Source organism: Onthophagus taurus, chromosome 6 (genome assembly GCF_036711975.1).
Source record: "Onthophagus taurus isolate NC chromosome 6, IU_Otau_3.0, whole genome shotgun sequence".
Taxonomy (NCBI): Eukaryota; Metazoa; Arthropoda; class Insecta; order Coleoptera; family Scarabaeidae; genus Onthophagus; species Onthophagus taurus.
The window spans coordinates 16,344,420-16,357,358 of NC_091971.1; positions in this window are offsets into that span (position 1 = coordinate 16,344,420).

Here is a 12,939-nt window from a genome sequence, read left to right on the forward strand (position 1 = left end):
AAAATTCGGATTAGATTCACTCCAATATAGTGTATGTTGCGAAGCCACAACACCATTGGTCGAAAAAGTTAATTCATCAGAAAACATTATTTTCTTATGAAATCCTCTTTCTATACTGCCAACCCACAAACAAAAGTCTAAACGTTTTGCTTCATCGCCGACTTCCAAAACATGATTAAAAACTGGCTTGTATGGATGTATCTTGTTGTTTTTAATATCTTCTGAATTTGCAACTTTTTAGCAAGTTGGAGATTTTCAGCTCCTCTTCTTAATGATAAGTTCGGGTATTTTTCTACCGAATGTAATACCAACAAAGTGCTTTGCATCATTTTAATCGTATCTCTTTTTTTCTCTAGGTATTCACAACAATGACCCAGTGCTTAAACACTTCAAAATTATTTTACGGCAAGTAGTCTCAGAAACGTACACATTGGGGAATTTTTCATTAAATTCCTAAATAACTCGACCATAACATTTTTCGCCTTTCCCATAACATTGCACCAAGTAAATTTTTTGCTGTAAAGTAAGCATTTTAAGCTGACAATACTACAGCTAATAAAGTATAAAATCGAAGTGTCAATAAAGCTTGATAAAGCTCAATAAAGTACTATCAACGCCTATTAGTACAAAAATGATCATAAATAAATAAAAGTAGGCCGATTTGTTCGAAAATTGGTATTAGACTACCTTTTACTTTTGAACAACTTTTCCTAGTAACTTATTTTTCCTTATCTTTTCAAATAAATGCACTTTACTCTTGTACCGTTTAAAGTTTTTTCAATTTTCTGAACACCGCGTATAAAATATGTTAAATGTTTCTATCCAAATCTTACTCTAAGAACTAGCAAAATTTTTTATCAAGATTAACTTTTTTCGATAAAATTAAAAATAAAAAAGTTTCCTATTCAACACCTTTTCCGTTGACATACTGTATACAAATATTTGATAATTCTATAACATTGCCCTCAAAATTTGGCCACACATTTACTTAACTCTCTCATTAAAACAACACTCTTCAAGTTAAGAATGAATACTTCCTTCATGGTCTTATTCCATTGAGCATCAATGATTCAACTGTTGACAAAGTTTTATTAATCGAGAATCACTTAAAAAGTATTTTTTCTAATAAATAAATCGTTTTGCCACATTTCACTCTTCAGCAACAGATTAATATTGCAAACAACCATTTGGCCAGCAGTACTTTTCATAAGATGTGAAATTTGGTGATTCTTTTAACTTAATTTATCTATTTAAATTAGAATAACGTTATAAATGCCTTTTTTTGGAAGTATTATAATGTCGTCTTAATAACAAAGTCTCTAAAAGTTATTAACTCCAGTGGCTCACTAATATGCTACAATTTAGCAAATAATCCATCAGCTAATTGAAACCGGGCGATCACCGGTTTCCTCGAAAGGGTCTCGATTAAGCCGAACGCGCAATCAATTTAATTAAGTACAAGCTTTCCGGCGGCGATTAGCTTTCGGAAGAGCAAAAGGTCGTCGACGAGGGAGAGGTAAAAGGCAACCGCGTCAGAGGCAAACAGCGAGTGTAATAAGGGTCCCCCCGACATGCAAACATAAGCATCCCCTTAATAACTATGATTGTTTAAAACTCTTCGGGGACTAAATTATATATCAATTAGGGTTCCGGAACCCGGTGCCTCCGAGGAGGACGCACGCGAGCCGCGACGGCAGCTCAACATCACGAGAGACCAGGGACGGTCATTGTCGAAGATACTACACCCACATCAACCGAAACGTCTACAAATTAAAGGCGATTAGGCACGCGGCCGAACACTCGGATTGAAGCAATTACTTCTGATGATATTTTTACAAAAATCTGAGCAACTTCAAACCGAATCAAGAGTTTAATTAATGTTTTTTTTAGTGATTTTCGACGGAGACCAACGTGAAATCCAAGGTTATATTGTGGTTACCAAGAATGTTATATATTTTTATTATATGGCTTAAAAACATCTTCAATATATACTTTTTCGGTTATATTTATGTCTCAGTATAGAGGTTTTGATGTTGAGAATTTGAAATTAGATTCAATTTTAAATTTTCTTCTTAGAAAGTAGGTGCTGTTTTCATTTTAACAAAAAAGTGTGTTTCTTTTATATTTTTTTCATGTTCTTTAATCTCGAGTAATTGGTTAGGAAAGGCGTGAAGTCGGGCGTGGTCGGTCAAAATTTTCGTTTCCTAATTTAATCAGAGCCCCGGCCGTCCCTAATTCCTTGGAATAAAACAAGGAATCAAATTAGCCCGACGGCGGCGGCGATGGAGGCTCTCGGAACGATTGCGAGGGCGCCATAAAAACCGTGCACTTCTTCGCCGGTTAACTGCTCGGAACTAACGCGCGGACCGCCGTTTTTCCGTACGGGGGCCCTTCCTTAATGGTCGGTCCCCCCCGGAAGGGGCTGATTTTTAATTTCGCACCAAACTGCCTGCGGCCACCGCCCCCTTAGAGCAATTAATACGACCGCTTTACTTCCTAATTACACCCCTGTGCATTGTGTCGACGGTCTTATTCTTTTCTTAACTTCTAATCTAAAGAGAAAGAAAGTTGAGGTTGTTTAAATAATTAAATATGCTAAATGGAGTTTTTTTTTGTTATTGTGATTACTTTTATTTTAAATTTGCAGTTTAATGGGACGTTGCGTCGAAAAGAAGTTGATTTTGCGAAAAAACTTGGTAGCCTGGTTTATAAGTTGGGGGCGCAAAAGAAGGTTGAAACTGAAGAGGCAGCTGCGAAAGAGATTAAGGTTAGAGGCGAGGTGTCTAAGGCGACTTCGCCGCCGTAATAACAGAGCGGGCTAATTGACACTGAATGAGAACTATAATCGGGTGCTCTGAGAGGAGCTCAGGTGCGGTTTCAATTACTGTTTTGTCCCACGGACTCAATTTCTGCTCATTTCCGACGGGGCACCGCCCCCGGGCGACCGTAATCACAGACAAGCGGCCGCGGGGCAGCGCCCCACGTGGGACCCTGACGTCTTCACATTACTCGTGGATTAATGGCGTCGTGGCGCCCTTCTTCTTAACCAAGAGGAAAAGTTAAGGTGTGCGACCTTTGCGGCGACCATATTTTGCCACCTGTAATAAATTCGACGCCGCCGCCGCAGCCGTACCACACGGTTGACGCCTTCGCCGAAGGACCGCGGTAAATTGCAGGCACGTTCTGCCTTTTCTCTTAGAATTGTATGAAATTATTTATTGTCGGAGAAAGGGAATTGTACGAAATGAAAAATTAACCCCTATATTAACACAGGCTTAAATTAAAATGTGACGTAATCTTCTTTTTGTAAGACAATCTAGATTTTATCTTAAAAGCTATTTTATTCCAAGAAAAGAAATTATCTTATAGATACAAAACCAAAAATTTTATATTAAAACAAGTGGAATTATTTGAACCAGTTCTAAATAAAAAGCAGATAATTTACTTTTGGTGCACCCAAACTTTAACAAACTGATACAGATTTTGGAGTTCTTGTTATATAATCCGGTTAGAGAGGCCGGTACAGTTCAGAAGTTTATCATCACCTCAAGGAACTAGAACTATCCAATTACATCAGAATCTAGAGACTACAATGGTCATATTTCAAGGATGAAAAAAAAAGACTTCCTAGAGTCCTAATGAACAGAAAAATCAAGAACTGAGACCGAAAGATAGGCAATGGAAAAAAGGGGAAGGGATGGTTGATATTGATGCAAAATAAATGCTGGTATGCAGGAATTGGAAGACAGAAGCAAGAAGTAGAGAAGTATGGAAGCAAAAACTGACACAGGACACGGTTCGACAACAAATTGGATGCCAATAAGAGAGAGAGAAATACTTTAGCTGATGCCAAATCGATATATCTGAACCTCTAGGTAAAAGTACCGCCGTCATACAGGCGGAATTAATCGCCATACAACTTGCCGCTGACGTTATTGTCAGATCCAACTTGATAGGTAAGACTTTTACAATTTATACTGACAGTAGACAAGCTATTTTGGCCCTGAGTAGAATAACAATTACCTCAGGACTTGTTATGGGTTGTCATCTGACATTGGAGAAGGCCGCAGTGCATAACTGTGTTATACTTCAATGGATAAAAGGACACTCGATTTGTTCAGGTAACAAGTACGCTGATAGGCTTGCCAAAAGGGCTGCCAAGCGAGCGCTATGTTCGCCTGAACCGATAATCGCTCCGTCCTTATCAACTCAGATTGAGATAATTAAAGATTTTACCCATAAAAAGTTTATGAACTGGTGGGATAGGGTTAAGGGCTGCCATCTGTCTAAGGAAGTATTACATTATCCTTCAGTAGAGGCAGCCTTGTCTTTCGTAAGGCTTGGCAGAAACGCTCTACGAACTGTAACGGGACTCGTCACGGGTCACTGTAAGGTAAACAAGCATCTTTATAACCTTAAGCTTGCTATTAGTCCTATCTGTCGCCTCTGTAAAGAGAGCGAGGAGACGGTCCGACACATTTTGTGTGAATGCCCCACTCTGCAAGACCTCAGAATGAGAGACTTCGGAGAGGAATGGCGGACCACAGATAGCATCAGGAACACACCTCTGAGCTGTATCCTAGCCTTCGGAAATTCCTTAGGCTGGTTGATGTAGCCGGAGAGAGTGTAGGAGGACATACAAAGGGCCCGTTGGGGCCTAGGTGCTGTATACGTAAGCATACCCTCCGCTTTCCTACATACAAGGGGAAGGGATGGTTGATATTGTAGTAAAATTAATGCTGAGATGCAGGAGTTGGAAGAGAGAAGTATGAAATAGAGAAGTATGGAGGCAAAAACTGACAGAAGACAGGGTTCGACAATCTAGATTTTATCTTAAACGCTATTTATTCCAAGAAAAGAAATTATCTTATACAGGGTGTCCCGCAACGATTGTACAATACTGCATCAGCATATTCTATGATCGAAAATAAACAAAAAAAGCCTAATAAACATAGATCCGAAAATGGACCATTTTCGAGATATTCAAACATTTAGTTTCATAAGTTGATATTGTTAACATCATGAATTTAAATTTGTTTTTATAATAATTAAGTCGTTACTATGATTACGATAAGTTGTCTAATCAAAAAAAAATAATACCTCACGAAATTATTATTTTACTATTTAATTTAATAAAACTATTAAGTATGGCTCCTATTAATTACTCCAAGGAAGAGATGGCAGATATGGTGTATTGTTACGGACTAGCCGATGGAAATGGTTCCTGAACAGACGATTGCCTAATAGTCACACCTTTAGCAAACTATTTCTCAGATTAAAAGAAACGGAAAGCGTAACTCACAGACATTCCACAAGGCCGGTAGAATTAGAAGAAGCAGTTTTGAGAACAGTTGATGAAAATGCCTCAACGAGTATTAGAAGAATTTCTGCACAAGAAAACATTAACAAAACAACCGTTCACCGCATTTTAAGGGAGCAGTTGCTTTATCCTTATCATTACAACACCGTTCAAGCTCTAACAGAAAATGATGGCGAAAAAAGAGAGATTTTTTGTAGGTGGGCCATACAGGAAGAGGTAGTAAATATCGACTTTCCCATAAACACGGATGAAGCAACATTTATTCAAAGCGGAATTTTTAATATTCATAATGGGCACGTTTGGAGTGATGAAAATCCCCATGCAATACTAGAAACTCATCATCAGTGGCGATTCAGTGTTAATGTATGGGCTGGAGTTATAGATGATCAGTTATTAGGTCCATTTTTTCTTCCAAAGAGATTGACAGCCGATGGTTACATATATTTTTTTACAAAATGACCTTACAGAGGCATTTGATGAATTACCTCAACAAATTCTACTTTAAAGATTGCTACTTTATGCACGATGAAGCACCAGCATATTATGCACGCGCTACTCGAGCATACTTAAATAACAGATTTGGCAATAAGTGTATTAAGTCTTAGTAAGTAAGGCTTCGTATACTAACTATATTGAAAATGCGTCAAATAAAGCTAAAGCTACGTGGACAACCATTAATGCACTCAGGGGATGCAAAAAATCAAATAATTATTTTGATCTAAACGTATTTCGACCAGTGTATGAAAATGATATAGATATACTTAATGCTGCTAATACATATTTTATAAATAGTGTACAAATTTCTAATACGGTTCCCTTAAGAATAAGAAACTTACCAATATCTAAAACTTTCGCATTTTATTTAAGAATTATTATTATAGAAGTTCAAAAAACAATACAATCTTTAAATGATACAAAAGCGGTAGGCTTTGATGAGATTCCGGTGGCCTTATTGAAGTTCGCTTTTGATGCTCTCTCTGAATCATTGAGTAATGTTATCAATTTGTCCTTTTCTATGGGCGTTTTTCCAGTAAGCCTTAAAAAAGCAGTAATTAAACCATTGTATAAGAAAGGAGATCGATTTCAAACTATCGTCCTATTGCGTTGATATCAAATGTTGCAAAAATATTTGAAAAAATTGCATTGAGAAGAATAATGGATTTTGTAATTAAAAACAAAGTACTAAATGATACCCAAAATGGGTATATAAAAGGACGATCAACGTCACGTGCAATTTTTCAGATACTTGATAAAATTACATCAGCTATCAATGAAAATGATATCACTGGTTGTACTTTTATGGACCTAACAAAAGCATTCGACTGTGTGAATCATGAAATCCTTCTGAATAAAATGGAAAAAATGGGTTTCCGCGGCGTTGTCCTTGATTGGTTAAAATCCTATTTACACGGCAGAAGCCAGTCTGTTATGTCATACAGCGATTCGGGAGGAGAAGTTAGGTCTGAGTGGAAAGAAGTATTTCAGGGAGTACCTCGGGGGTCAGTCTTGGGACCTTTCTTGTTTCTTCTGTACATTAATGATTTGCCTGATGTACTTGATAGTTTACTGGTATTATTTGCGGATGATTCAACTTCTGTTGTATCTGGAAAAAGTGAAGAAGCGGTCTTAGGAATGGCCAGAGAGAATTTAACAAAACTAAACGAATGGTTGTTAGGAAATAATCTACAGCTCAATATAGCAAAATCAACTTTTATGATTTTTGCAAATAAAACACCTGAGATGGAAATAATGTTTGGAGGCACAAATACTCGCCTATAAACAGGAGGTGACGTTCCTCGGTTTAGCTCTTTTCGCAGAACAAAATATTCTCACGTTCCCATGTTTGTTTATTCTAGAATGTGCACTTTTTGTTATAACTAATTACCATGAATTTTTCTCAAAATATGAATTATCTCATCAACATCAAACGAGAGGCACTGAACGATTATTTTTACTACCACCGAAGACTAATTATTCTAAAATACAGAAAAGTGTTTTATATTTTTGTATAAAACTGCACAATTACTTACCGTTTGATTGGAAAGCGCTACCATCACATGTATTTAAAAAAAGATTGAAAGAATTCTTAATCGCGAAAGCTTTTTACAGGGTAGATGATTTTTTTCTCGAAAATATTTCAACCCACTAAGAAATATGTTTATTAACATCTTTTATTTTTATTTTGTACTAGATTTTTTGTATTTGAATTTGTAAATTTATTGGTATTATAATTAATTAATTAATGTTATTTACTTAATTGTAAAGGTTTTTTGTTTTTTTGACTGTTTTCTATGCATGTAAGCATTATAGAAATAAAGGGATTTATTATTATTATTATTATTGGCCGAGGAGATCCTGTCCCGTGGCCACCTCGTTTACCAGATTTAAATCCGTAAAATTTTTAATTTTGGGGACATTTAAAACAAATAGTTTATTCTGAAGACGTTCAAAATGTGCAGGATTTGAAAAATAAAATTAGTAATGCATTTGACACAGTAAAACAAATTCTCGGTATCTTTGAACGCATTAGAAGCTCATTTAATAAACGTATCCCTTTGTGTTTAGAAGTAAATGGTGCGCGTATTGAACATTTATTATGACATGAATTTTTGCCAATTTGTTAAATATTCGTTGTTTTTATGTTGGTTGAACGATTTTCTTCGACAATCTTTGTTACTTGTTTTGTTAAATTATTAATGAACTGTATTAATTAACTTAATATTATCTTATTATTTAGTAAACTTTATCTTAACCATCATAACCATGGTAATCATATAATTACTACATCTAAATCGTTAGAATTAATGATGTTAACATCAACTTATGAAACTAAAAGTTTGAATATCTCGAAAATGGTCCATTTTCGGACCTATGTTTATTAGACTTTTTTTGTTTATTTTAGATCAGAGAATACGCTGATGCAGTGTTGTACAATAGTTGCGGGACAGCCTGTAGATAGATACAAAATCAAAAATTTAATATTAAAACAAGTGGAATTATTTGAACGATTTCTAAATAGAAAGCAGATAATTTATTTTTGGTGCACCCAAACTATAACAAACTGATACAAGTTTTGGGGTTCTTGTTATATAATCCGGTTAGAGCAAAACGACACACCACAATCACAAAGGGTAGCCAACTAATCCCACTAATTGTCCGTGCATTATCCTTGAGCAAACAAATTAATCGCGGATTAGGTGCGTCGTTACAAAATATGACGGGCGTAAAAAACTTGTATAATAAACGGAGACGGACCCCGAAGAAGGGGAAATAAACCGCCCCCCTCTCTCCATGGCTTAGATGTCCATGCCACAACAGTGCTCCTCAACATCATCAAACATCATACCCAAACCCAACAAGATAATCACAATAAAAAAAATCTAAACAAAAAAATTGTTTTTGAATTATTTGATGGTTAATGACTTTTTTTGAGAATAAAAGTTGTTGTTAGTTTGGATGGAATTGATTAAAGTGGAATTTATTGAGGATCGCTGGGTGAGTGCAAACGAAGACGGACCGCGGTCGTGTAGAATGGCGTTACGGAGACAGCGGGCAATATGGGGGGTAATAACGCAGGCGGTCCGGGGCTGTAAACTTAATCCAACCCAGCTGGCGACCGAAGCCTCCTCACTTTTAAATCGTTTAAAAGTTATTCAATATAAAAAGGAGGCCGGAAGATTTAATAGGAATTTGTTCATCAATTCACGACGCTCCGCTGCTGTAATAGCGGTCCCCCTTCATCCGGGGAATCCCTGGTACCTCATTTTATTACTTCTAAAACAACCCTCCAAAGTATACCCAAAAAAAATTCTCAAATCATTCCCTTATTTACTTAGTTCCAAGAAGTTTTCTTTAAAGAAAATAAATTATCAAAACTAACATATCCGCCCAGGTGGTATTTGATAAAAGTTAATGTGTAATGTTTAACTTTAAGCCTTTAATTGTCGTGACTTGTGAATTAAGATAAGCGAATTACAGTCGTTAGCCTACATAGACATTAGACACGTAACTATAAAAAAATACCGTACTTGTAAGTATTTTAATCTCAATTGTTTACAAAGCCCAAATCATTATTGTAATTGTGCCGATAGGTAGAAAATCACGGAGTGCATTAGTCGATTTCACATCCATCGTTTACGTACAGTTAGCGCTCAATCACCCAGGACGACAACGTGTGTCAAAAAAACACGTGTTTACCTTTCAAACCCGCATTCGTTAATGCATGAATGTTAAAATAATTATTTGCATAAGTAATCACTACCTATCCATTAGAGGAGTTGATTAGAAAAATATCCATTGAAAGGTATTTGTTTTATAGGGTAGAGTAGCGTTTTTCACTGCATGTACTCCCTAGATAAAAAAAGATTAAAAAGTGCTGTAATAACTGGCATTTACAATCCAAATTTTATTTCATTATGAAAAGTCTAAATAATTAATTGTCTTCTGTAACGAAATATTATTTCTGCGAAAAAGCTGCTTGCGTGCTTACATTTGAATGACTCTGGCTGCTTTGAGAGAGCTTCGTGGAGTTTTCGTTGATTGTGAGTAAGTAAACGGGGAGAGAAATAACGACTCATGTAGTCGCAGTTGCGGTTTCGTCTTTGTAATATGTACGTATTAAATGATTGTTTTATGTGGTAGACATCTCTTCTGTCTTGGGGTTTTGAGTGAATTTTAAGGCAATAAGCCACATTGGTATAATGCCAGTGGTAGTGGTCGGGTTTATTATGATTTGTTTATTTCTCTGTCTCAGTGTTGCAAATATCAATTTAGTATTTGAGTGATAATTAAAATTTGATCCCGTATCCCTCTACTATCATGTTTTTAAGCACCTGGCAAATTAGATCAATTAGATTGAAAAACATATCCACAAGCTGGAAGGTTGTAAAAATCATTATGCTACTTAAGTCAGATAAATCGCCGTGTAATGTCAAATCACATACACTCTTCACCAATCACAACCAATCATTCACCAAACTAATTTAATACCTTACTACAACTTTGGATTCAGATAGAATCATCCAACAATCGACCAAGCGCTTGTAGAAAAATGGGTTTGCTTTGCATTATTTCTAGATGTATTTCTACAACCATTTAATAAAATCTGGAAAAAAGTCTGATTTATAAGTTGAATCAAACCTTGTCAAAGCAATATGCAGAAATTAACATCGTACATAACTAACAGGCTGTGTGGGGTTAACAAAAGGATACATATACGGACTTACAGAAAGTGGAAGCAGAAATACCTTATGGAACTGTCCTTATACCTCTGCTTTTGTAAAGTGTTCAAGTTATTCAAGATGATTTTAGAATTGACAGCAAGAGATTATCCTTTGTTAGAGGTCCAAATTTTTTATATTGTTGCTTGTGGTGGTTGCAAACATACATAACGAGAAGATGACACTAAATTGGTGGATGCTTTATCTTATCTGGCTTACTTTGAAAATACTATTGAAATACCAATGAAAACAGGTATATTTAAAATCATGAAATTTTTAAAATCTCTGTGTATTTTGGAATGATTTTAAGATCTTTGTAATCAATGATAGCTTTGTTATATTGAAATAGTATTTTTTGCGTTGTATTGTAGAGAATAGAGCCTGGTCAGTTGTCATGCCATTGATTCCCATTTTATTCAAAAGGTTTATTCATTCTTACTTTATTTAAAACTACTTTATTGCTCAAAGCGTTGTGGTTTAAGTACTGACGGAGCAAATCTATGTCAGATTGTCCGTTGATGATTCTGTAAAAGTAGTTAATTTCATCAAGTGGCTGTTCTCATTACTGTGTCAAGAAATGGGCAGTATTGACAATCCAACCCAACCCTACTTTGGCATACTGAGGTTCGATGGCTGTCGTGAGGTATAGTTCTTACACGCTTGTTTGAGCTTAGACATGAAGTCTAAGTGTTCTGGCTGAGATATTTACTCCCATTTCAAGGCAAAATAATCAAAAAAGCACCAATATTACAACTCAAAGAACAGAAAATATCACACCAGTTACCCATAAAGAAGTAGTAGATAAGATAAAAAGTAACTTGTATCACAGGAGAAAATCTAAAGCACCAGCTTACAGATGGCTTGAAATGCTTACCTACTTATTCAACGCAGCCCTTGAATTAAAACATATACCTGCATACTGGAAAATTGCAGAGATTACCATGTTGCTAAACTCAAGATAACAACTTAACGATGTTAAATCTTGCAGACCGATTTCACTATTACCTCAAAACTGTTCTAAAAACTACTGCCCAAAAGATCAATTTGATTATCAACTTGGTTTCAATCAAGAGTACTTAACAATAAACCAAGTGCAATCTTCGTAAATGTCGCACAAACTTTCGGCAAAGTTTGGTACGAAGACAACATCGTACATCTCGAACAGACTCTTCAGAGTTAACCAAAAAGCGAGAATTCCTCAGTGCAACTTACCCTCTGTCTGCTATATCCTAGTAACATACCAGAGTTCGAAGCGACTAAGATAGCTATGTTTGCAGACGACACAGCACTACTTACAGTGAAAAAAGAGTGAATATGCAGCAATGTAATACTCGACTGGACCGACAAAAAAATGGATGATAAAGTTAAACAAGCTTAAATCCATCCATATTAATTTTACAAATAAACTGCAATAATACCCATCTCTAGATATAAGTGGCATCGTTGCCCCATGTGAGAACAATGCCAAGTATGTAGGTATGACTCTGCAAACCAATCTTAGGCGGGAAGACCATGCAAACAAAAAAAGAGCGTAATCTCTAACAATCTATTGACCTACAATCATATCCTGAAACCAATATGGCATTATTGCATCCAGCTTTGCAGTTAGCCAATGACTCGAATATGAAGTACATTTAAATATTGCAGAATAAAGTGCTACGAAACGTATTTAATACTACCTGGTATGTGCGAAATTCACATATACATAGATACCTCCGGATTCTAATCTTTAAAACCTACCATACGCATAAACTGAGGGATTCATTCCTCAGGACAAATAACGACTAATAGATGAAACAAAAGTGTAGTAAAAGTTGTTTAGTTTCCTATATATTCGATATAATCGGCGACAGCCCGGCCTCAATCCTCTTGATTTTTTCTTTTCGGGTCGCTGAAAAAGCATAGTGTATGCCACGGAAGTTAATACTGAGCAAATATTACAAAATCAGATATATGCTGCTGCCCAGACAATCCGCCATCACCCCGGTTTAGGCCGCACTAGTGGGAGATCCTGGATTCGATGAGCACAATTGATAGAAAATAACTTCGAACACTTGCTGTGATGTTACTTTAAAATGTTCTTTGTGTTCTTGATTTGAATGTAAATATCACGGATATCTATGAAACAGAAAATCTTTTATTCGTCATGAGAAATAAATCCACAAGTTTATGCGTATAGGTTGAGAATCGCCCTGTATAGTTTATTGACCCTAAGTAGTCAATAAATATGTAGTTTTAAGACTTGAGATAAAAATTACGGTTGGTCTATAAGACTAGTTTTAATTGCTGGCACAATAGTGCATTAAAAAAAATAATTCTGGGCTTACTTGAAAGAAGAATATCTTGAATTATTTAAGGCAATCATTATTCTGCTATCGTTCACAAGCACCGTATTAATGA